Here is a 23,012-nt window from a genome sequence, read left to right on the forward strand (position 1 = left end):
CCATCCGATCTAGATTAGCATTTGGGTTACGGTTTAGCTTAAGTAATTCTCTATGTCACATTGCATATGCTGAACTGTTTAAACTAAATTATAGATGGTGAAAATTGCCTGTTGAGAAAACACATGCTCTATGTGCTTTGTGTCTAAGCTTACAAGCTTCGAGAGTTCTGCTAATTTCCGTGTACAACTCCTACATTTATCAATTCACAATGGCATTTATGTTTTATCTAAAAAGGAAAGCGTGAAAACATCTAATCATCTTTTGGAAAGCTGGCTGATGCTTCTGTATTTAAAAATGAACAGTTATTAAAGGGCGTGCACAAACCTGGAGCACAAGAGTATATTTTAAAGAACATACTATGATCTTCCCTGAAGAGGAACCGTTGTTATTTCCAAGTATATTTTATCTTCCAACGTGTGTGTGTGTGTGTGTGTGTGTGTGTGTGTGTAGGGGGGGCGGTGGCTGTTAAAGGGGAGAGTGGTTGGAGGGAAAAAGACAGTAGAGAAAGATCTATTCAAGAAGTGAGACAGTTAAAATTCCCTGAGCCAGAAAGGAACATTGCAGGAAAAGGAGGAGGGTGGATAGCAGGGGTATTTCATTGATGTAGAAAGTGGTGAATAGTTTTTAATAAACTGGAATGTTTTAGACCAGATATATGCATACATTAGAGATGAAGATATAAGATACTAAGGATAGCACAGTGTGTAGACCTACACTTGTAGTCGGATTTTCATACGTATCTTCATTATGCCTCATCCAGATTATGAGGTCCTGAGACCGAGAACCTTGCCTTATACTCCTTTTTCCTTCACAGCCTCTAGATCTAGATGCTCAGCTCTCATTGCTGTTGATAGCTTTCATATTGACTCTACACAGAGATGGTTTACGTGAATTCGGTTGTAACTCTCAGAGCTCTCTCTCTTTTTTGGGCAAAAAATCATCTGGTTTTATTCAGAAGCTAGTGGTCGCATGCTGGAAAGGTATATATGGTACAAAATTAAAGTGGTTTGTCTCATCATACAATACAAATCATTAAGTCTCTACAATTCGTTACAGAGTCCTTGGAGTTTTTTGAATTCCCATTTCGTGTGTAGCAAATCACTATCATCCTCAAATCAAAGTCGCTCTTTATATATGACCCCTTCGCATTTACAGTACTGCACACCCAGAGAAAATGTTCCAACACAACTAGCGCCAGCAGCCCACGGAGGGCACGAGGGACTTTTCTGAAAGATGCTAGTAGGTACAACTGAGTCACTGACTTGGGCATAAAATACGGGCTGCACTTCTGGTCCCTGGAGGTGAGGCACGACAGACAGACGTGTGGCAGCCATCCCGGGGGCTGCCTGTCTGACCCCAGGAGTTGACTGCACCTGAGATACAGGCCCACAGGCAGGCCTCGGGCAAGCAGGGCTAACCTTAGCCTGGAAAATCAATACCCAGCATCTTCTCATCTCTTTCACACACAGGGGGCTTTAAGCCACGAGGAGAATATGGGGGTCTGAACACAGGCCGAGCCTTTGCAACTCCCGGACGGTCCCCTTCACAGCTCAGTTCTCTCCCTAAACACACGAGGCCCTGCATGCTGGCCCTGGCCACACCCACTGGCCACGTTCTCTCAGTCTCCTGTTCTCTTTCTGGCCTGGCCTAGGCACCCAGGATGGCTGCCCCCCAGTGCCTCCCACAGTCCACTGGCGGGGGGGTGGGGGGGCAGGTGGTGACCATCGATGTGCAGAGTGGGAGGCAGAGGCCCAGGAGGGTCCCTCCCAGGTCCCCGACGGGTCCAGGGTCTCTCCCGCGGCATCTCCAGCCACAGCTCGCACAGCCGCGGCTGCCTCCCGTGGCCCCCACTCACGCGGCTCAGCCTTTCCTGCTGTCCTACTGAATCCCAGAGCCTGGGACCCTCTAGGAACGGCACTGCGGACGCCAGTGCCGACACTTTACTTAAAATTTGGTCTGTTTATCAGTGAGGCAGAACAGAAGACAGATTCTCCTGTCCTCACCGTCAAGCCAGCACCTTGGGCCCCCTCAACGCTGGGTCATGGGCACTCCCTGGGCTTATTGCTCTAGCGGCCACGTTTACTGCACGTCACTGATTTTCCAGTCCCGAGTTCACATTAATGTGCCCCCCAAAGTAACCGTGAAAATGGTAGCCTGGAGCAGGGCAGGCTTCCTTCAGACACGAACCACTCACCACCCACAAGGTGGAGGGCTCCCTTAAGCCGCCCGGGAAGCCAATGGACGACAAGGGCTGGGCGCGGTGAGGGCCCTGCAATGCTCCTGGCTTGAGCCATCGACCCTAACTGGGTGTGCAGGACGCAGAACAAGAAGGCTGGAGGGTCAGGCCAGCAAACCAGGGCCCCACTTCAAGGATCCAGCGTCAACCCCCCGACGCTGCTCTTCCATAGGCTGCCTCACCTGCCCTATGGAACACAGGGGGGTCACGGTGAACAGACATCCCAGGATACACTGCGTTCCCGGCGCGAAGCTCAGGGTGGGGACACCCAGGGTGGGCAGAAGAGCCTCTCCCAGCACAGGGCGGGCTTAACCTGTAGACCTCTGGCTGCATACCAGCTCACCGGGACACCAATGGGACAAACGGCTCCTTTCCTCTAACACGCTGCCCGGACAGAGGCCCCAAAGCCGCTTCCTTCTAAGAAAACCCCAGGCAAGCTGAGGGCTACGGTCCTTGCGAGCGGGGATGGAGCTCTCCTCCCAGAAGGGACTATTTGCCAACACACTGAGTGTGAACACCTGGCCCCAGTGGGAACAGCTGAGAGCTCTGAACCGAGCTGGCCGGGCAACTTTGGTCAGCTGCTCGGGAGCCGCGGGGTGCCTCAGTACAGGGCCGAAGGAATATGAGATCATTCAAGGCTCTTTCCTTGATCCTGTGAGCTCCAGCTAATACGAACCCGCTGGAGTCAATAACTCCATTATATTCTATTCCATTTTAATTAAATGAAACGGTAAAAGATAGGGAGACACCCCTCATCTCCCAAGTGACCGTCCCAAGATGGGTCTATGGACGGCTGCTGCTACCGTGTTACAGGACAGCCGGTCTCCAACAAGTACTTAGCTTCAAAACTAAGGATCACAAACAGCCAAACGACCTTCCGTTTCCAGTTTCTTTTGTCCGAGGAGCACCACTTTCTGCCCAAGGGCAGGTCAGCTAAGGCTGTGGGAGCAAAAGCTGCTCTCTCATCAAGAGGGACGTGCTGGTACCTACATCGATGGACCGAACTTCTGGCGGCCAGCCAGCCTAAGACCTCTAACTGAAAACAGATTCTGAAAGGAGGCCTTCGGCGCCGGGAAGGGGGTAAAGTAGACAAGCAGAGCTCGGTAACCGACAGCCCTTAACTCAGGGACACATGCCCAGCAGGTGTGTCCAAAAACGCCAGCCTCCCTCCCCAAGACCGTAAGGAATACAAATGAGCGCGCTGCCTCCGGCTGGGCGGGGTCCCCATACACCTGAGGCCGTCCCCCCAGGTCTGAGCTACCCGCTCACTGCAAGGAGCCAGGCTTCTCTCTGGCAGGCCCTCTCTCTCGGAGGGCAAATCATCAGCCCCAGGCTCCCCCACGCCTGGCCGCCCCCCGCCGAGACCGGAGGAACTGAAAGACACCTACCTCCTCGGGCCAAGGGTGCCGAGCGGGCGAGGACAGGACGCTGAAGGCAGCTGTCACGGCTGGGGACGTGGGTACTCGTACCAGGCGCTCACCCCGTGATTCACCGAGGGCTGTCCCGGGCCAGCCTTCCGCGGGCTGCGGGCACAGCAAACGCTCGCGAGAGCTCCGGTTCAATTAATAAAACCTGGCCGAGCCTCGCATTCGCCGGGGGCTATTTGCTCCCTGCGCCAGGGGAGGCTGCGCGGCCTGGCCAGCACAAGTGTGAACCACGCCTTCCCACTACATCCGGGCATGGGTATCACGCAGAGGGCGGAGAGGCAGCTAATCACCTGGCAAACAGCTGACTCTTAGGAAGCTGGGCCCGAGGCAGCGGGACAGGAGATCAGCACGTGTAACTGATGGAAGGGAATTAACCCTCGGCTCCTCCCCCTCCCCGGGGGGACCTTCTAAGCGTGCAGCTGCGTGCCGCTTCCCCTGTCGGGCTGCAGGCCCTACACAAGGCAGGGAACATGGCACTACTTCTGCAGATAGTGGGCTTCAGAGCCTAGAGAGCCAGAGATTTTTCAACCAAAGCTTGCTTTCTGGTTGTGGTGTTGAAGTGTCTAAACGTTGAGAACGGAAGAAAGCGGCAAAGGGCGCTGCGTGCAAATCCAGCCCGGGGGCTCTTGCTCCGGACACAGGCCCACGAGGCTCTTTTGCTGCAGGTTCTGCGCTGGGTCACTGGGCTACTTCGTTAGGAAATTCACCAAAGCTCTCGTCCCAGTGTGTCTCTTTCAAAGTGACAGTTTTCCCCAAGCTCAAATTACATTATATTTTAAAAAGAGATTTTACTTTGAGAGGAGGGTACTTACAGTTTTTACAGGAATGGCAATCCATGAAGAGGCTGTTTTATGTTGTTGTTTGTTTACTATTCGAGGGTGATGTGGTTTTGGTAACAGTATTATTAAACTACACCGTAGATTCAAGAGGAATGAATGATTGTTGCCAATGAAGTTATATGCTTTTATTTTAAAGGCAAACATATAATGCCTCATAAAATAATTATGGTTTCTGGTATAGAAATGTAGATGATTCTTTTTGTGCAAAATATTTTCAAAACAATTTCTTAACAGCAAGAGCAAATAAAATGTCTGATAATGTAGTTTTTGTTTGCGTGGTCTTTCTATCCTATGACCACATTTTGAATTTGGAGGGAAGGAAAGGCAGGGACAAGTATTTATTTTCATTCTGATTAATTAAACAATCTATTGTGGGAGATAGTGTTATTAAAATTAAACTATTAAGACAGTAATAAAGGAGCTTCAGCATATATCTTAAACCTTAGCCCAGTCTAGTTATTCCTTAATCAAAAACTAAACTATTGTCTTAATAATAAGCCCCTAAGCCCATGGGCTTGGTTTTTATTCTTATGGATAATTAAGAAACATTCTTTTGATACACTTGACCCATTGAACTAACAGATTTTCCCTTCCTTCCTTCCCTCCTTCCTCCCTTCCATCCTCCCTCCCTCCCTTTCTTCCTTCCTTCTCCCTCTCTCATTCCCTCCTCCCCTCCTTTCTCTTCCTAGATCTTCAAGTCATGAGGCTATCATAGTAAAAAGGCAAAAACGTTCTATAATTAACTTGTCAAAACTATTATTGCATTTTGGATTTGAAAAAATTATGTGGTCCCATAGTCTAATATATATATATATCCCTGTAGAAATTTTTGGATGAAAGTTTTAAGTTCTACAATGGCTGTTTTGGAGTTCTAGAGTGGAAAATAAAGGAGTTATTTATCTGAGTTATTAGTTCTGTGACACTTTCATTGTAAACCGTATCATGACGAAATGATTAAAAGAGTAAATTATAAATCAAAAGGAAATACAATATATATAGGTTTTGTGTGTTGATTTACTATACAGCAACCTTGCTAAACTCACTTATTCATTGTAAATTTCTTAAAAGGAAATGTATATATACACACTCACATATATATTCTACTTATTAGAGATTTTTTTCCCCTTTCTTTCCAAGCTGTATGCCTTTTATTTATTTTTCTTGCTTTATTGTAGTGGACCTCCTTTATTTTTGCTGAGAACTCGGCCAGTAATCATATTGCTGTTTCTTCAGTGTAATGGGTCATTTTTCTTTCTCCTGCTGCTTTTGAGATGTTTTCTTTTTCTTTGGCTTTCACCAGTCTGGCTATTATATGCCAATATAATAATATATATTTTTACTCTAGGGTTTGTTGAGTTTTCTGGATCTGTAAGTTAAGTTTTTCATGAAAATTGGGAAAATTTTGGCCATGATTTCAACAAATATTTTTCTGCCTCCTTTCTTTTTCCCTTTCTTTCTGGAATTCCAATTACATGTATATTTGATATTTGCTCTTATCCCATAAGTCTCTGAGGCTTTGTTCTTTTTTCTTCGATTTTATTTCTATTTTCTAGAGTGCATACTATTTATTGATTTTTCCTTAGGTTTATTAATTCTTTTATAATTTCCAACCTGTTATTGAACATATCTGCTAAATATTTCATTTCAGTTATTGCACTTTACAGCTATGGAATTTCTTTTTGGCTCTCTTTATATTGTTTCCATTTCTGTATTGAGATTCTCTATCTATTCCCTCATTAATGCCACATTTTCCTTTTATTCTTTGAATACATCTAGAATAGCTGCTTTGAAGTCCTTGTTTGCTAAATCCAACATCTGGGCACTATTGACTACCTTTCGCCCTGAGAATAGATCATGCTTTCTTATTTCTTTGCATACCCAGTAATTTTTTTTTGAAAAGTAGATATTACAAATAATATCTCACAGTAAAATTTGTTATAGTCTTCTGAGGATTGTTGGATTTTTTTTTTCTATATTAGGCAGTTAACTTGCCTGGATTCAAACTGTGAATGCTGTTTCCAATGAGGTGTGCAGCAGCTGCTGTCTTTGCTCAGTTTTTCTTTGACTTAGTGTGGCTGTAATTTTAGAATGGTCTCCATGGATGTTTCTTCTGCACCTGTATAATTTAGAAGCCAGAAATGGATTTGAGCAAATTTTATACTCAGATTTTAGAAATCAGCCTTTCTACAATTCTCATGCTTTAAAAATTTACCCCTTAAACGGATAGCTGCTCTGTTGCTCTTAACTCTGTCATCTGCCACATCTAGCCAAGGTGTAGTTTTCTGTGTCCAGGGTTAGGAATGTGTCACTGGGGAACACCCTCCGGGTAAGCATGTCACCAATTCAGTTATTATCCAATATAGTAACACTCCTCAAGAGTAAATTAAGAGTAAATCTGCCTGCCTTTAGTAATTTTCTAAAACCCTGAAATAGTTATTTTTAATAACTGTTCTCAGTTTAAATAAATGTTATCTTCAGGAACAATTGCTCAAATTCTTTATGCCTCCATTACTTAAAATCCAGCTTCTTAATGGCTAATTTCTTTACTTTAAAAAATGGGCATGATATAATATCTACTTTATAGTGTTCTTATAAGAATTAAATGGCATAATGTATGCACAGAGCTGAGCATATTATCTGTTACATGTTAAGCATTTGATAAATGCAATAAATGTTATCGCTTAATGTTATTCTTCTCATTCATTTTATTTATCCAAAGCCATACAGAACTGACTCTGGGACCCAAGTCTTTTGATTTCAAGTCCACGGCTCTTTATATCAAAGAGTTACTTGTTAAAGTAACAGAGTTTCAATGCTTTACTCACTTACATGGCATCGATTACAATACAGGTTGTGAAATATGAATTTGACAGTAACCCTAAGTAATTATTCCTTTCAGTGTTGCCTTAAAAATAATTTATTCAATGGACATAGGTAGTACTAATTATCATCTCACCTTAGATAACATCCTTCTACTTATTTTTCTTTACTCCTGTAAGAAATATTTACTACCTACTGTACAGTACAGGGAACTCTACTCAGTACTCTGGAATGACCTATAAGGGAATAGAATATACAAAAAAGTAGATATATGTATACGTGTAACTGATTCACTTTGCTGTACAGCAGAAACTAATACAACATTGTAAATCAACTATACTCCAATAACAATTAATTTAAAATTAAAAGAAGAAATATTTACTGAGAACCCACCAACTAGAAGTCATTGTAGTTAGTGTAGGGGTTCATAGTGGTTTTTTCTGGGGGGGGGATTCATTGGAGTACAGTTGCTTTACAATATTATGTTACTTTCTACTGTACAGCAAAGTGAATCAGCTCTACGTATACATATATCCCCTCTTTTTTGGATTTCCTTCTCATTTAGGTCACCACAGAGCACTGAGTAGGGTTCCGTGTGCTATACAGTCAGTTCTCATTAGTTATCTATTTTATACATAGTATCAATAGTGTATATATGCCAATCCCAATCTCCCAGTTCATCCCACCTCCTCCCTTCCCCTTGGTTGCCATGCATTTGTTCTCTACTTCTGTGTCTCTATTTCTGCTTTGTAACTAAGATTGTCTATACCAATTTTTTCAGATTCCACATGTATGCATTCATATATGATATTTGTTTTTGTCTTTCTGACTTACTTTACTCTGTATGACAGTCTCTAGGTCCATCCATGTCTCTACAAATGATGCAATTTCATTCCTTTCTATGGCTGAGTAATATTCCATTGTATATATGTACCACATCTTCTTTACCCATTTCTCTGCTGATGGTCATTTAGGTTGCTTCCATGTCCTGGCTCATAGTGGTTTAATGAGTGCACTTAATACCTCACATAACAGGAAGTCTGGAGGTGGGTTAGACACCAGGATTGGCTTAGTGGCTCAAGGGTTTCATCACTACTCGGGTTCTTTTTATGCCTCCACCCTGCCATGCTTTATGAAGACCTCTTCCTCCAGCTGATGGCAAGATGGCTGTCACATGCCACACATGATATCCAAGAAAAGATGGACAATATGTTTCTGTGTCTCTCTCTTAGGAATAAGCCAGTAGTCCTTCATGATTTTTCTCTCTTGTCTCATTGATGGGAACTGAATAAGGAGGTAAATCAGGGTGTTGATCATGAACAGCTCTCTCAGCCAACAAAGTAAGACAGCTAGGAAAGCTTATTTGGAAAGGCCATACATTTATTTGATTAAAACAAAAATTTAGTTAACATGTATGTTTTTCCTCAGTAACTCTGAAGAGTGATTCATGTACCTTATAATGCATTGCATCTTTACTTTCATCTATCTTTTTTGTTTTATTTATTTTTATTCTTTCTTTGAAATAGAAATCTTAAAAACACACAGTCTACACCTATCTCTGCTTCTGGGTGGGATACAGTAGGTTATGGCAGGCTACCCTCTCACTGAAATTAATAAAAATAAAATAAGTTGCAAAACAATACTTTTAATGGCACTGAAAAGCTGTGAAAATAATGAGGATTAGATAAATAAAATTCCAGAGAGGAAAAAGCTCTTCTGAGATGACTCAATGTCTGCTAGAAGTTTTGTTCCTGGGAGCATCAACAACTTGCAGGGTGGACTGAGGACTAAGATTTCCTAAGCAGAGGAACTTTACTGGGGAAAAGAGAAGCCAGCACCAGACTGGTGTAACAAATGGGAAAGGAGGGGAGGCCAGAACACAAACTTAGTTTTCCCTAGAGAGTCTAACCTTTTTAGCACTAGGGACTGGTTTCATGGAAGACAATTTTTCCACTGGTGGGTGGTGGGGGAGGGGGATGGTTCAGGCGGTAATGTGAGCGATGGGGGAGAGGGTTCAGGCGGTGATGTGAGCGATGGGGGAGAGGGTTCAGGCGGTGATGTGAGCGATGGGGGAGAGGGTTCAGGCGGTGATGTGAGCGATGGGGGAGAGGGTTCAGGTGGTGATGTGAGCGATGGGGGAGAGGGTTCAGGCGGTAATGTGAGCGACGGGGGAGTGATGGGGAGCGACAGATGAAGCTTCGCTTGCTTGCCTGCCACTCATCTCCTGCTGTGTGGCCCAGTTACTAACAGGCCACAGATCACTAGTGGTCCACGGCCCAGTGGTTGGGGACCCCTGCTATAGACCATTTGCTAAATTCTGGTTGTGATGCAGGAGTCTGTGGTGCTGGTTATAAAAGTAGAATGAAGTCTTCCATTGGACAATGGAAGTACTGAGTACAGTACTGAGGAGACAAAATCCTGCTAGAGGGACATGGTCTGTAACACAAATGTGAAAGTTCTCTCCCTTAAGACATTGGCCAAATTACGAACCTGTGTGGGACGGGAGGCCACTGAGCTCATCTTAAACTTCCAAAGGGAAGCCTGGAAGAGCAGTAGGAATAGGGACAAATCAGAGCTGAACTCAGTCTTACTAAAACATCAACCTACCCTCAAGCTAGCGCAATCTCTGATTCACCTGAAGCTATCAGTCCCGGACTGTATTAACCATGTCTTTTCTTTTCTGTGTTCTAATGCTTTGACATCTTGGGGTCTTGCTGACCCTGGAGGGACTGCTCCTTCCAGAGTTAGTCAGTTCATAAGATAGTGAAAATTCACCCATGAGCACACCTTTCAAATGCAAACTAACCAATGCAGAGCCCATCCCCCCAACTACCTTCTTTAATGGACTCTCATACTCTGGGCAATTAGCCATCTGTCCAAATCACCCCAGGACCAGGTACCAACAACTAGGAACAGCCCCTATGCTCCAGAGCTTGCTAAAATTATTCAAATTAGCCAATCCTAAGCCAGTTTACTCTGCCTCACCAGTTCTTTCCCATAGAAACCACAATAAGGGCTCTTGCCCACAGTTTCCCCTTCCCTCTGCCTCCTGACCAACCTGGAACTTCTTTGTGTGGTCCCCAATAGCGTGGTATGCCCTGCTTCTCTAGGTATCTCTGTGTATAACAAACTATCTTTTTGATGTCGATCATCCGATCTGTTTTACTTGCCATACCTAAATAATAATAAAACTAATATTTTAAAACCCCTCATCTAACAGAGCAAAGAGTCAACCCTCATTGGGGGAAAATAATATCATCTGTAGCCCCTGAAGTACTTTTACATACACTGTGTCACATATGATAAAAAATAACTAGGCTATAAAGAAGCAGGAAAATGTGATCTATACAGTATTAATTTCAGAATTAATAACTCACTGGATGGGATCAACAGCAGATTGGGCAAAAAAGATGAAAGAATAAATGAAATTGAAGATAAGCCCATAGAAAATATCCAACTGGGGACTTCCCTGGGGTCCAGTTATTAAGACTCCATGCTTCTACTGCAGGGGGAACAGGTTCTATTTCTGGTTGGGGAACTAAGATCCCAAATGCCTCGTGACCAAAAAAAAAAAAAAAAAAGAAAAAAAGAAAAGAAGAAAAAGAAAATATCCAACTGAAGTATAGAGAGGAAAAATAATGGAATGCACAGGACAGAGTATAAGAGACATGTGGGACCCAACAAAAAATTAATAAGCATGTAATTGGAATCTTAGGACAGGGAGGAGATTTAAAGAGATAATGGGCAAAAATTTTTCAAAACTAATGAAAGTGAGGCTCATCAATAAATCTTGCATTCCTATACACTAATGATGAAAAATCTGAAAGAGAAATTAAGGAAACACTCCCATTTACCATTGCAACAAAAAGAATAAAATACCTAGGAATAAACCTACCTAAGGAGACAAAAGACCTGTATGCAGAAAACTATAAGACACTGATGAAAGAAATTAAAGATGATACAAAGAGATGAATCCATGTTCCTGGATTAGAAGAATCAACATTGTGAAAATGACTATACTACCTAAAGCAATCTACAGGTTCAATGAACTCCCTATCAAACTGCCAATGGCATTTTTCACAAAACTAGAACAAAAAATTTCACATTTTTGTGGAAACACAAAAGACCCTGAATAGCCAAAGCAATCTTGAGAAAGAAAAACGGAGCTGGAGGAATCAGACTCCCTGACTTCAGACTATACTACAAAGCTACAATAATCAAGATAATATAGTACTGGCACAAAAACAGAAATATAGATCAATGGAACGGGATAGAAAGCCCAGAGATAAACCCACACACATATGGTCACCTTATTTTTGATAAAGGAAGCAAGAATATACAATGGAGAAAAGACAGCCTCTTCAATAAGTGGTGCTGGAAAAACTGGACAGCTACATGTAAAAGAATGAAATTAGAACACTCCCTAACACCGTACACAAAAATAAACTCAAAATGGATTAAAGACCTAAATGTAAGGTTAGACACTATAAAACTCTTAGAGGAAAACATAGGCAGAACACTCTATGACATCAATCACAGCAAGATCCTTTTTGACCCACCTCCTAGAGAAATGGAAATTAAGATAAAAATAAACAAATGGAACCTAATGAAACTTAAAAGCTTTTGCACAGCAAAGGAAACCCTAAACAAGACAAAAAGACAACCCTCAGAATGGGAGAAAATATTTGCAAATGAAGCAACTGACAAAGGATTAATCTCCAAAATACACAAGTAGCTCATGCAGCTCAATATCAAAAAAACAAACAACCCAATCCAAAAATGGGCAGAAGACCTAAATAGACATTTCTCCAAAGAAGATATACACATTGCCAACAAACACATGAAAGGATGCTCAACATCACTAATCAGTAGAGAAATGCAAATCAAAACTGCAATGAGGTATCACCTCACACCAGTCAGAATGGCCATCATCAAAAAATCCACAAACAATAAATGCTGGAGAGGGTGTGGAGAAAGGGGAACCCTCTTGCACTGTTGGTGGGAATCTAAATTGTTACAACCACTGTGGAGAACAGTATGGAGGTTCCTCAAAAAACTAAAAATAGAATTACCATACGACCCAGCAATCCCACTACTGGACATATACCCTGAGAAAACCATAATTCAAAAAGAGTCATGTACCACAATGTTCATTGCAGCTCTTTTTACAATAGCTAGGACATGGAAGCAACTTAAATGTCCATTGACAGATGAATGGATAAAGAAGATGTGGCACATATATACAATGGAATATTACTCAGCCATAAAAAGGAATGAAATTGAGTTATTTGTAGTGAGGTGGATGGACCTAGAGTCTGTCATACAGAGTGAAGTAAGTCAGAAAGAGAAAAACAAATACCGTATGCTAACACATATATATGGCATCTAAAAAAAAAAAAAAAAGGTTCTGATGAACCTAGGGGCAGGACAGGAATAAAGACACAGACATAGAGAATGGACTTGAGGACACAGGGAGAGGGAAGGGTAAGCTGGGACGAAGTGAGAGAGTGGCATGGACATATATACACCATCAAATGTAAAACAGATAGCTAGTAAGAAGTAGCCCCATAGCACAGGGAGATCAGCTCAGTGCTTTGTGACCACCTAGAGGGATGAGATAGGGAGGGTGGGAGGGACACACAGAGGGAGGGGATATGGGGATGTATGTATATGTAGAGCTGATTCACTTTGTCATACAGCAGAAACTAACACAACATTGTAAAGCACTTATACTCCAATAAAGGTGTTAAGGTTTCAAAAAAAATATTTATTAACAGTGGAATGGTTAAATTAATTGTGGTATATTAATGTAGTAATAAAAAAGAATAAGCTACTATTACACACCACAATAGGGATAAATTGCATAGACATAATGATGAGTGAAATATACCCCACATTCCATTTATACAAAGTTTGAGAATACGGGGAGGGGGAAGGGTAAGCTGGGACAAAGGGAGAGAGTGGCAGGGACATAGATACACTACCAAACGTAGGGTGGATAGCTAGTGGGAAGCAGCCGCATAGCACAGGGAGATCAGCTCGGTGCTTTGTGACCACCTAGAGGGGTGGGATAGGGAGGGTGGGAGGGAGATGCAAGAGGGAGGGGATATGGGGATGTATGTATAGTATAGCTGATTCACTTTGTTATACAGCAGAAACTAACACAACATTGTAAAGCAATTATACTCTAATAAAGATGTTAAAAAAAAAAGTTCGAGAATAGGCAAGATTAATCTGTGGTGGTAGAAGTCAGATTAATTATTAACTCTGGGTATTACTTACTAAGAAGGGGTATAAAACATCTTTTTGGAGTATTGGAAATATTCTATATCTTGATCTGGATGGTGGTTACATTTATGTGTGTGTTTGTGTTATTTATATGCATATACATGTATATATATTTACTGATATGTATGCTTAAGATTTGTGCACTTCATAAATTTTGTAGTTCAATAAAACAAAACAAAATGAAAAACTAAAACATGTTGTCTGTGTTGATCTAGGGTTGTGGTGGAAAAACTGCTACAAATAATACATATGGAGGAATTATATATTCTTATTGAAATAGATGGTGAGTTGAAGAAATGTGATGCTTGAAATAAAAGGAAGATTAGAAATGAATTCATTTTAAAATGCCTTCTGGGGCTGAATTAAACATATTTTGTTGGGCCAAGGACTTTCAATTTAGAGAAAGGTAAATGAATTATGAATAATTTTGGCAACATCATAACTTTGTTGTTCCATAGATAAGCAATAATGTAAACCATTGTACAACTAGAATGCAAACAAAAGCTCATCTGTCACATTTTACATTGTTGTTTAAGATTCTAAGTGGAAAGTAGGTCAAGTTTGAGGCTGAGAATAGAACACCATCTGTTCTGGCAAAGGGAATGCCAAATGATTTTACCTGTGCTGTTTAAAGAGTTTCTTTTTATAAAGATGATCTCAGAGAATATTTAGAAGTTTGTAGAGGAATGAACTGGAGGATATTTTCAAACCCACATGTGAGCAAGAATCAGCAGAAAAGGTCAAGAAGCACAGTCACTGAACTGGTTTCCTTTGTTAGCAGTTTGGTCAGGAGCAGTTTTTTAGAAATTTGTCTACCTTCTTTTGAGAATTGTTAGCATTCATGTACACTGATTGACACTTGTTAAAGTCAGTCAACCACAAATAATCTAAGGAGGACTTGATTCTGCCTTTTTTTTTCTAGAAATACATATTGTTTAAACTCTTTAACACGAGTAGGGCCATAGTTTGTAGGGCCCAGTAGTAAATGAAACGCAAGGTCTCTTGTTCAAAGATTAAAAATTTCACGATAGTGACAGCAGAGCATTAAACCCGGCCCAGAGGCCCTCTGAGTGTGTGGCCCTGTGTGGCCGCACAGGTCGCATGGACATGGAGCTATCTCTGCTTCTTAACACTGCATTCAAACCCTCTATAACTACGGCCTGACAAACGCTGCAGCCCCAGCATCTACCTTCTTCTCACACGCTCCAGCTGTAACACTTGGCTTGCAGTACACAAGACACTTCATGTTGGTTCATTGTCTTTCTAGAAAGTTCTTTATCACCCAGTCTATCAGATATATTCTATCTATTTTCACCTACTAACTCCCCTGAGGGAACTGCCCACTCCTTCCTCAAGACATCTCTGACCTTGCGAAATCTCTATTCTTATACTCTCCATATTTTTTTGCCATTTTTGCTCACTTGTTCGCCTTCTGAAAATGTGAGCCCACTGTGGTCAGGAATTGTGTTTTATTTCTATTATTGCATTGCACGAAGTGGACGTTTAATAAATATTTGTTTGTAAATGGACAAAGGAGTAGGATTCTAAAGATACAAAATGGAGAAAGTCCAGCTACATTTAAAATAATAGCTACAACTATTTCTTTTCCAATTGAAATAGTGTATGACATACTTTAAAAAATGTGAAGAATGACTGGACTTAATCTTTTCAGTTCCTCTTATTCCCTATCTAATGACTCTAAGAATTCTGATATTCAAATTGGTGAATTAATTTGATCTCATTCCTACACTCCGATTCAATCTATTTTACTTTCACATTTCTGTCATTTGGTGCTAGGATTACTAAGTCCATTTCGCATAAATAAGATGACAAAAGAGTTATTAGGAGTAATGTTTTGGAATCAACTTTTCCCAAAGAGATGATTATATCCTGAATGACTAAATGAACCAATGACTGAACCCTACTAGTAGCCAGACTAGTAATAACTGCTTTCCTCAACTTTTTATACACAGAATAATTTTTTATTGCTATTTCCATACATGGCCAAATTCTTTCTTGTCTCTTCACAGTAATTTCCACCAACTGCTGAAGAGTTAGCAGGTATGAGCCGAAATATAAACTGCAGCTTCTCTGAAGTTTTATACTGCCTTTTCACTCAATGAGACATTACTTTCCAGCCCCAAGGGTCAGGGTCATGAATCATTTTATTTCCTTTTTTTTTTTTTTTTCGGAAAAAGTAATTCATCTAAGAGGGCTGACACAGTCTGGGTACTGTAAAAAGCTCTGTTTAATAGCAGGGAAGCTGAAGAAGGGAGGAGACACCCGTAGTTGAGTAAAGGGTAGGCTGAGGAGATTTCTGGCCTTCACAGTGGTCTGGAAGAAGAGAGGGGAAATATAATGAGGAAGAAGCAGCATCCAGTCAATGGCAACCTAGAACGAGGCTAGTCACAGAGAGAACCTTAGTTCTCCCAGCAAGACTCTTTCAAATCATGTTTACTGGGCATCCACAATTTTCAGAAGACATGGTCTCAGGCCTGTTGGTGCCTGAATCCTAAGAAAACAGTTAGAGTGACTATGACATGATGTCTTTTCACATTTATTTCATCCTCTATTCCAGGCTGGGGAAGGTATACTGAGTACGCTTATGGTAGGTAGGAAAATACTTTTGCTTTCAGCTTCTTCAAGGTAAATCCGATGTACCTTGAGAGAACTGAGATGGTTTTTGAGGAAAAAGAGGCGTGGGACAGGAATACGAAGAGCAGCGTAGGTGGCATGTGAATATGTGAGTTTTCTTCTCATATAATATTTGTCATGTTCAATTCAAAGGACTTTCACGTGTGAGCTAAGATTTGAAAAGAAAATTGAAATGATAGCGTGGAAGGAAACAATATCAGTAGAAGGGTAGCCCAAAAAGACTGGGAAAACTAATATTAATTCATTCACCCATAAGATTGTCTAATGTTTGCCAGGCAAAGTAATAGACCCTACTGGCCTCTGTTCTTATTTTTTAATGAAATGGCAAGAAGCTGGAGTTATACTTAACTTCAGCTCTACAACTAGTTTATTGCTTAGCCAGGTTACGTTTCTTTTTCTTAGTCAACTGCACTAAGGTTTACCGGCTGACAAAGTAAAATCAAAACTACATGTATAATCAAATACATAAAAATATACCGCATATTTTACATTTATAATATATACCTATGTAATCACCCAGTATATATTTTAAATTATATGTGCATACTGAGAAATAAAAGGAAAAGAACATCTGATTATTTTCATGAGGTTTCCTATGTTCTATCACAGGTATCTGGATGACTAATTTCCCCCAGAACTTAAGAAATTTTACTTAAAAGAACAAAATATTCCGATTACATCTGGAAGTAACATATCTGTTGCTGACGTCATGATAGTCATATTAATAGCTCATGTATATTGTGTACCCACTACGTGCCAGGTACTATTCCAGATACTTGAAGTGTCTTAATTAACGTATCCAGGCAGCTTTATAAAAGAAATGATGCCGTTGTTTCTGTTTTCTAAGATGAGGAAACTGAGACACAGGGTGTTTGAATCACTGGCCAGGATCGCCTGGATAGAGGGGAGCGGATTTAAACGTAGTCTGGTTGGCTGGAGAGCCCCAATCGCGAACTCCCACACAGAGCTGAATGCACTGTGTTAGTGATTAAGCAAAATACTTAACAGATGTGCAATCTTGCCAGAATGGGTTGCTACTTCCTATCAATTGATCACCAGGACTTTACGGCATATTGACTTATCTTATGCTTAACCACACAGAAAAGTGGAAAAACACAAAATATTCCATTCTTCTGGATCTGTCAACTCAAGTCATTTAGGAATTTTACCATTTCCTTCTCTGGCCTGTGGACCATTGTTAGTTTTCATCCTTACAATTCTCATTCCCACAGGAACAGTACGAGGAGGTTTTTGTTTTCCCTGGTAGATAGCCAGACAGCTGACAGGAAATGCTAGAAGGAAACCTAAGAATTTGAAGAAATCACTTCCAAAGTTACCTAGCATTCCTTTCATTTAATTCTTTTTTTTTTTTTTTTTTTTTCTCTTAAGAATGATTTTCTTCCTCTCCCCTGGCTCCACTCCCCTTTTCCCTCAATTTAAGACACATGGGGCATTTCTCCTCTTTCTACTTCTTCGATCTCCCTCAGTCCCATACCCTTAGTTTTTTCTGAATAGCTTATTTCTGTAGTATCTTGAAGGGCACAAAAATGTGCTCTGTTTGGTGTATGTAGCATGGCAATATTTCTCCTCTTTCGAACTGTGGATGTCTTTGAGTGTGAATGATGGAGCCACGCGATACATGGAGCGCCGGTTACGTGAAGGGCCGTGGAATGAAGGCTGGTCAACACCAGAGAGCGCAGAAACCCAAGCTTCTTTAACAGACACACATGACCTCGGTGCCGACAGGAGCTGGCTCTCTCCACAGGGCACGCTCACCCGCAACAGGGCCCAGTCCTCCATGCAAACCGTGCTCCTTATTCACTGTGCTGAATCATGACTTCTACGCTGTTTCTCCCTTGACTTGTGAGTTCCCTTCGATGTTTTCATTCGCACGACAGACAGCACCATCCATGTCCATATCCTAGCCCACCTTCCCCTCTGCTAATTCCCCTGCGATGTGTCATTCCGTCCTGAAGTGAGAAAAGTGCTGCATAATGCACTTGATATGGTGCATTGCTAAGACATCCCGTGTAAGTGGCACGTCAGCGAGGAGAACAGCTGCAGCAGATGGGTGACTTGCTCCGACAGAGCCGCACAAATGTGAGCTCCACCACTGGACAGAAGCCGCAAGGGCAGCTTGAGTGGCCCTCTGAACCTGGGCTTAAAGAACTGGACGCAGACGTCCATCCTTTAGGGGGTATGGAACCAGGTGCAAAGGATTTCTAAATTCTTAAACATTATTTTTGTGGTTGTCAAAATATCATCTGTTGTTACCTTTCCCAATGGAGTTTATGTCCAAAGAAATATGAAAGGGGTAGTGTTTTTGCTACTCTTGCTTGAGGCTACTTTAGTTTCCTCATAAATTTTACAGACTTCACCAGAGGTTCTGTGACTTCTGGTAGAACTGTAAATCCACTCTGTGCGCGCGTGTGTGTGTGTGTGTGTGTGTGTGTGTGTGCACGTGTGGTGTGTGTGATACATCCTTCAGAAGCCGGTGTAGGATAGGTTTTCAATGCCTTGGGCCCTGGGCCACAGACTCTGTCTGAACGCCCTTACTTCAAGGGGTGTGCCGGGGATAGGCAGTGCGGAATGATCTCATTTATGGTGTGGATGGGAAACGGAAATTCCAGGTCTGTTTTTACTTCAGAATATTCCTGCCTTTTTGGTTTCCATTTAAATACTAAACCACTTAAATGAAAAACACACGCAGATTTTTGCTTTTCCTCAACATACCTCATTTCATACTTAGCCTTTTACCTCTGAATTACCTTTACTCGATAGTAACATATTACTGCATAAAGATGCTGCTTCATGAACCTGGGTCAGATTTTATTACCTGATGATCTTTTGACCCTGGTCAGGTCAGTACTTTGAAATTTAGCAGTCAGAATAAATTTTGGCTTATTGGACTTCTTTCTAATTGGTCTTCTGAAAGAACCTGTATGTGGTGGTGGACATTGATTCTTGTCAATAAGATCTTCTGTTATTTCTATTTTCCTGGAGGATTCTCAACACGCTAAAGGGCTATGTTTAGGACAGGCTTCACGCGACCTCTGGATAGTTGCGTAGCAGCTGGGTAACAGCGCATAAGGAAGCTGACTCCGAGCTCAGAACATTAATTGAGAAAGAGCCTGGTGTTTAGCTCCCAAGCCAGGGAGAAAGCAATGTGGGAGGTGAGCATCCAATTCGGAATATTGCTTGAGTAAAAGAGTTACTGTGTTAATAAAAATATAAGGTGGGGCTTCCCTGGTGGCGCAGTGGTTGAGAATCCGCCTGCCGATACGGGAGACACGGGTTCGTGCCCTGGTCCGGGAAGATCCCACGTGCCGCGGAGCGGCTGGGCCCGTGAGCCGTGGCCGCTGCGCCTGCGCGTCCGGAGCCTGTGCTCCGCGGCGGGAGAGGCCACAGCAGTGAGAGGCCCGCATACCGCAAAAAAAAAAAAAAAAAAAAAAAAAAAAAAAAAAAAATAAGGTGGCCTAGCTGCCCAGGGCTTTTGTTCACCTTTGCGTATCTCTCACCCTGGAGATCTCTCCAGGTGCAAGATGGCTCAGTGAGACAGTGTGTTTTCCTTGGCACTGACTCGATTAGAAGGTGGGCGACTACTTCCTGACAAACACTGAATCCAGCGCTGACACGATACAGGGAAGTAAATGACGTATAAGGATCACATGATCGTCCTTCCGCTATTCTTGGCACTGGTGAGGCTTTTATATCATATTTAGGTTTCAGCATTATATTTTAATTTTAAGAGAGATGAGTGATAAGTCAGAATAAAAGAATGAAAGTAACTAAGGAGGATGACATGGGCTGGGAAGGACGGTAAGAGAACACAGTCGCTGGTGTGAGGAAGAGGTGTCTGCACGTACAGCCTTTAACTTGGAGGGAAAGTGTGTTATGAATCAGAGGAGAATCACCTCTTCTCCCTCCCATTCTTCCCCCTTGTCTTTTTTCCCCTCTTCTCATTGGCTACCATCGGCATACACACGTGACGCTGACGGCATATCCGTTCAATTTCAGAAGCCCTTCGTTTAAGCCTCCTTCCCTTGCGAGCTACCATCTCATTTTTTTCTGTTCCCCATTGATTTAAAACTCTCCTAAAGACTTCTCATGTGGTCTCCAGATCTTTCTTCCTTATTCCCTCATAAGCTCACTTCAGCCCGGTTTACGCACCTATTGTTTTACCAGGACTGCTCTTGTTAAGTTACCACCGAGCCCCATGTGGCTAGATCCACTGAACAATTCTCAGCTCTCATTTGACTTGTCCCAATCATGCACTTGACACAGTTTGGTCACTCTTTCCTCCTTGACATACTTCCTTTACCTTCCAGGATACCACTTTTTAATGATCACACTAAGTGAAGTACGTCAGACAGAGAAAGACAGGTATCATATGATATCACTCATATGTGGAATCTAATTTAAAAAAATGATACAAATGAACTTATTTACAAATCAGAAATAGATGCGCAGACATAGAAAACAAACTTATGGTTACTAAAGGGGAAATGCATGTGGGATAAATCAGAAGCTTCGGATTAACATACACACAGTACTATATGTATAAGATACATAACCAACGAGGACCTACTGTAGAGCACAGGGAACTCTACTCAATACTTCGTGATAATCTATATGAGAAAAGAATCTGAAAGAGTGGATATATGAATATGTATAACTGAATCACTTTGCTGTACACCTGACACTGACACAACATTGTAAATCCCTTATACGTCAATATAATTAAAAAAAAAAATTTCTTCCTATCTTATCAATTACTCCTGCCAGGTTTCCTTTGCTTGTTTTTCCGCTCCCCTGTTCTCTTAACACTGGAGCGCTCCAAGTTCTGTTCTGAGTCTCCTTCTTGGTCCATACTTTCTCTCCTGTGGATCTCACCCAGTTCCATGGTGTTGACTATCACCTGTATGCCGACGCACCCTAACTCATGTCTCCAGCCCATACTTTCTCCTGAGCTTTCGATTTTTACATATAACGGCATGCCTGACATCTCTAATTGGATATTTAATAGAAACCTCAACATCCATGCTCAAATGGATTTTCCTTCCCCACCCGCACCCCGCCCCAAATCCGTTCTACCATCAGCCTTTCCCATTTCGGTCAATGACAACTCCGTTTTTCCATCTGCTTACATCGAGAACCTGGGTGTCATCCCTGGCACTTCATTTTTTCTCATACTCCAGGTCCAATCTTTGAAGACTTTCTGTTCTCTCTACCTTGAAAATACATCCAGAATGTAACTACTCCTTGTCCCCAGTGCTGTTGGGATATTGGCCTGTGCTGTCATTTTCTCTTGCTTGTATTAGCCTGCCAACTGGTTTCCTGGCTTCTATTCTTGAGCCCTTATAAACTCTTTTCAACCTGGCAGTTCATCAACTTTTCAAAACGGAACCCAGATCATGCTGCCTCTCTGCTCTAACCCTGCTCCCATTTCTCCCCCAATTAAAGTACAAAATGCTTACAGTGTCCTAGAAAGACTGTATTAGGTTCCTAGGGCTGCTGTAACAAACTTGGTGGTCTAAAACAAAAGCTATTAATTCTTTCACAGTTCTGGAGGCCAGAGGAATGAACTCAAGGTTTCAGCACACTCTCTCTGAAGGCTCTAAGGGAGAATCCTTCCTTGCCTCTTCTAGCTTGTAGTGGCCCTGTGTGTTCCTTGGCTTGTGGCCGCACCGTTCCAATCTCTGCCTCTGTCCTCACATTCTCTCCTTTCTCTTATAAGAACACTTGTTAGTATTGTATTTAAGCCCACCCAGATAATCCAGGATGTTCTCATCTTGAGATCATTATTTGCACTGGCAAGACTCTTTTTCCAAATAAGGTCACATTTATAGGGTCCAGGGGTTAGGATGTGGGCCTGTATTTTGGGGGACCATGATTCAACCCAATAGAGAGTCCAATGATTTATGGGCCAATGTCACCTCTTGGATTTCTTTTTCTACCACTCTTCCCCTTAATGACCTTGTTGCAGTTGTACTGGATTCCCTGATTTTTCTCGTACATGCCAGGCACTCATGGATTGGGGCACTTTCACTGGTGAGTCCTTCTCCTGGGATTCTTCCTCCAGATAGGATCATGGGTCACTTCCTCATGTTACCTTCTCATGAGGTCTCTCCTGGTTACTCCATTTGAAATTGTAGCGCTCACCTTACTTCTGACCCTGCTCGGATTCTCCATTTTTCTCCCATTTTGGTTGAAGGTGCAATTCTTCTGCTTCATGTGGTATTAACTGGGGTACTAAGATGGCATGAAGGTCCAAATGGCCTCAGACATATGGCTGGAGGTGGTTTCTGGCTTCCAGATGGAAGTTTAGTTGGAGCCGTTAGCAAGGGGCCCAGGTTCTCCTCCATGTGGCCTCTCTATGTAATTGTTTGGGCTTCCTTGCTGGCTGGCGGCTGGGTTCCAATAAGCAGCAATCTAAGAGGAAGGAAGTAGAAGCTGTCCGTTTTCTTAAAGTCTGGGCTCCAAAGTGTCAGAATATTACTTCTGCTGTATTCTCGAAGTCAGAGTAGTTGTAAGGGCAGTCTAGATTCAAGTGGAGGGAAAATAAACTCCACCTCCCAGTTGGGGGAGTGGCATGTTTGTACTGGTACAGTCTTCATATTTGAAGACTATCTATGGAAAGGACTTTCTTGGACCCTCAATATCATATCTTGGTGGGTATGGCTGTCCACCAAAATAGATAGCTTTGTCTTTGTGTTCATTCTCTTTTTATCCCTCCACTATTGTTA

The 23,012-nt window shown here is 42.2% G+C and overlaps 1 protein-coding gene across 9 annotated transcripts in view; it reads right to left on the bottom strand.

Moving 5' to 3' along the window:
- Window positions 1–23,012, bottom strand: part of LOC131768113 (COP9 signalosome complex subunit 8-like) — a 312,045-nt gene that overhangs the window by 104,658 nt on the left and 184,375 nt on the right. For 2 of the 9 annotated variants that reach the window (XR_010836169.1, XR_010836161.1), the window contains one exon: window positions 15,835–15,945. The exons of the other annotated variants lie outside the window; for them this stretch is intronic. The gene's annotated coding sequence lies outside the window, so the exon portion shown is untranslated. Of the gene's footprint in view, window positions 1–15,834; window positions 15,946–23,012 lie in introns of those variants that run through there. 9 annotated transcript variants of the gene reach the window in all.

This window comes from Kogia breviceps, chromosome 13, assembly GCF_026419965.1.
Source record: "Kogia breviceps isolate mKogBre1 chromosome 13, mKogBre1 haplotype 1, whole genome shotgun sequence".
NCBI classification, from domain to species: domain Eukaryota; kingdom Metazoa; phylum Chordata; class Mammalia; order Artiodactyla; family Physeteridae; genus Kogia; species Kogia breviceps.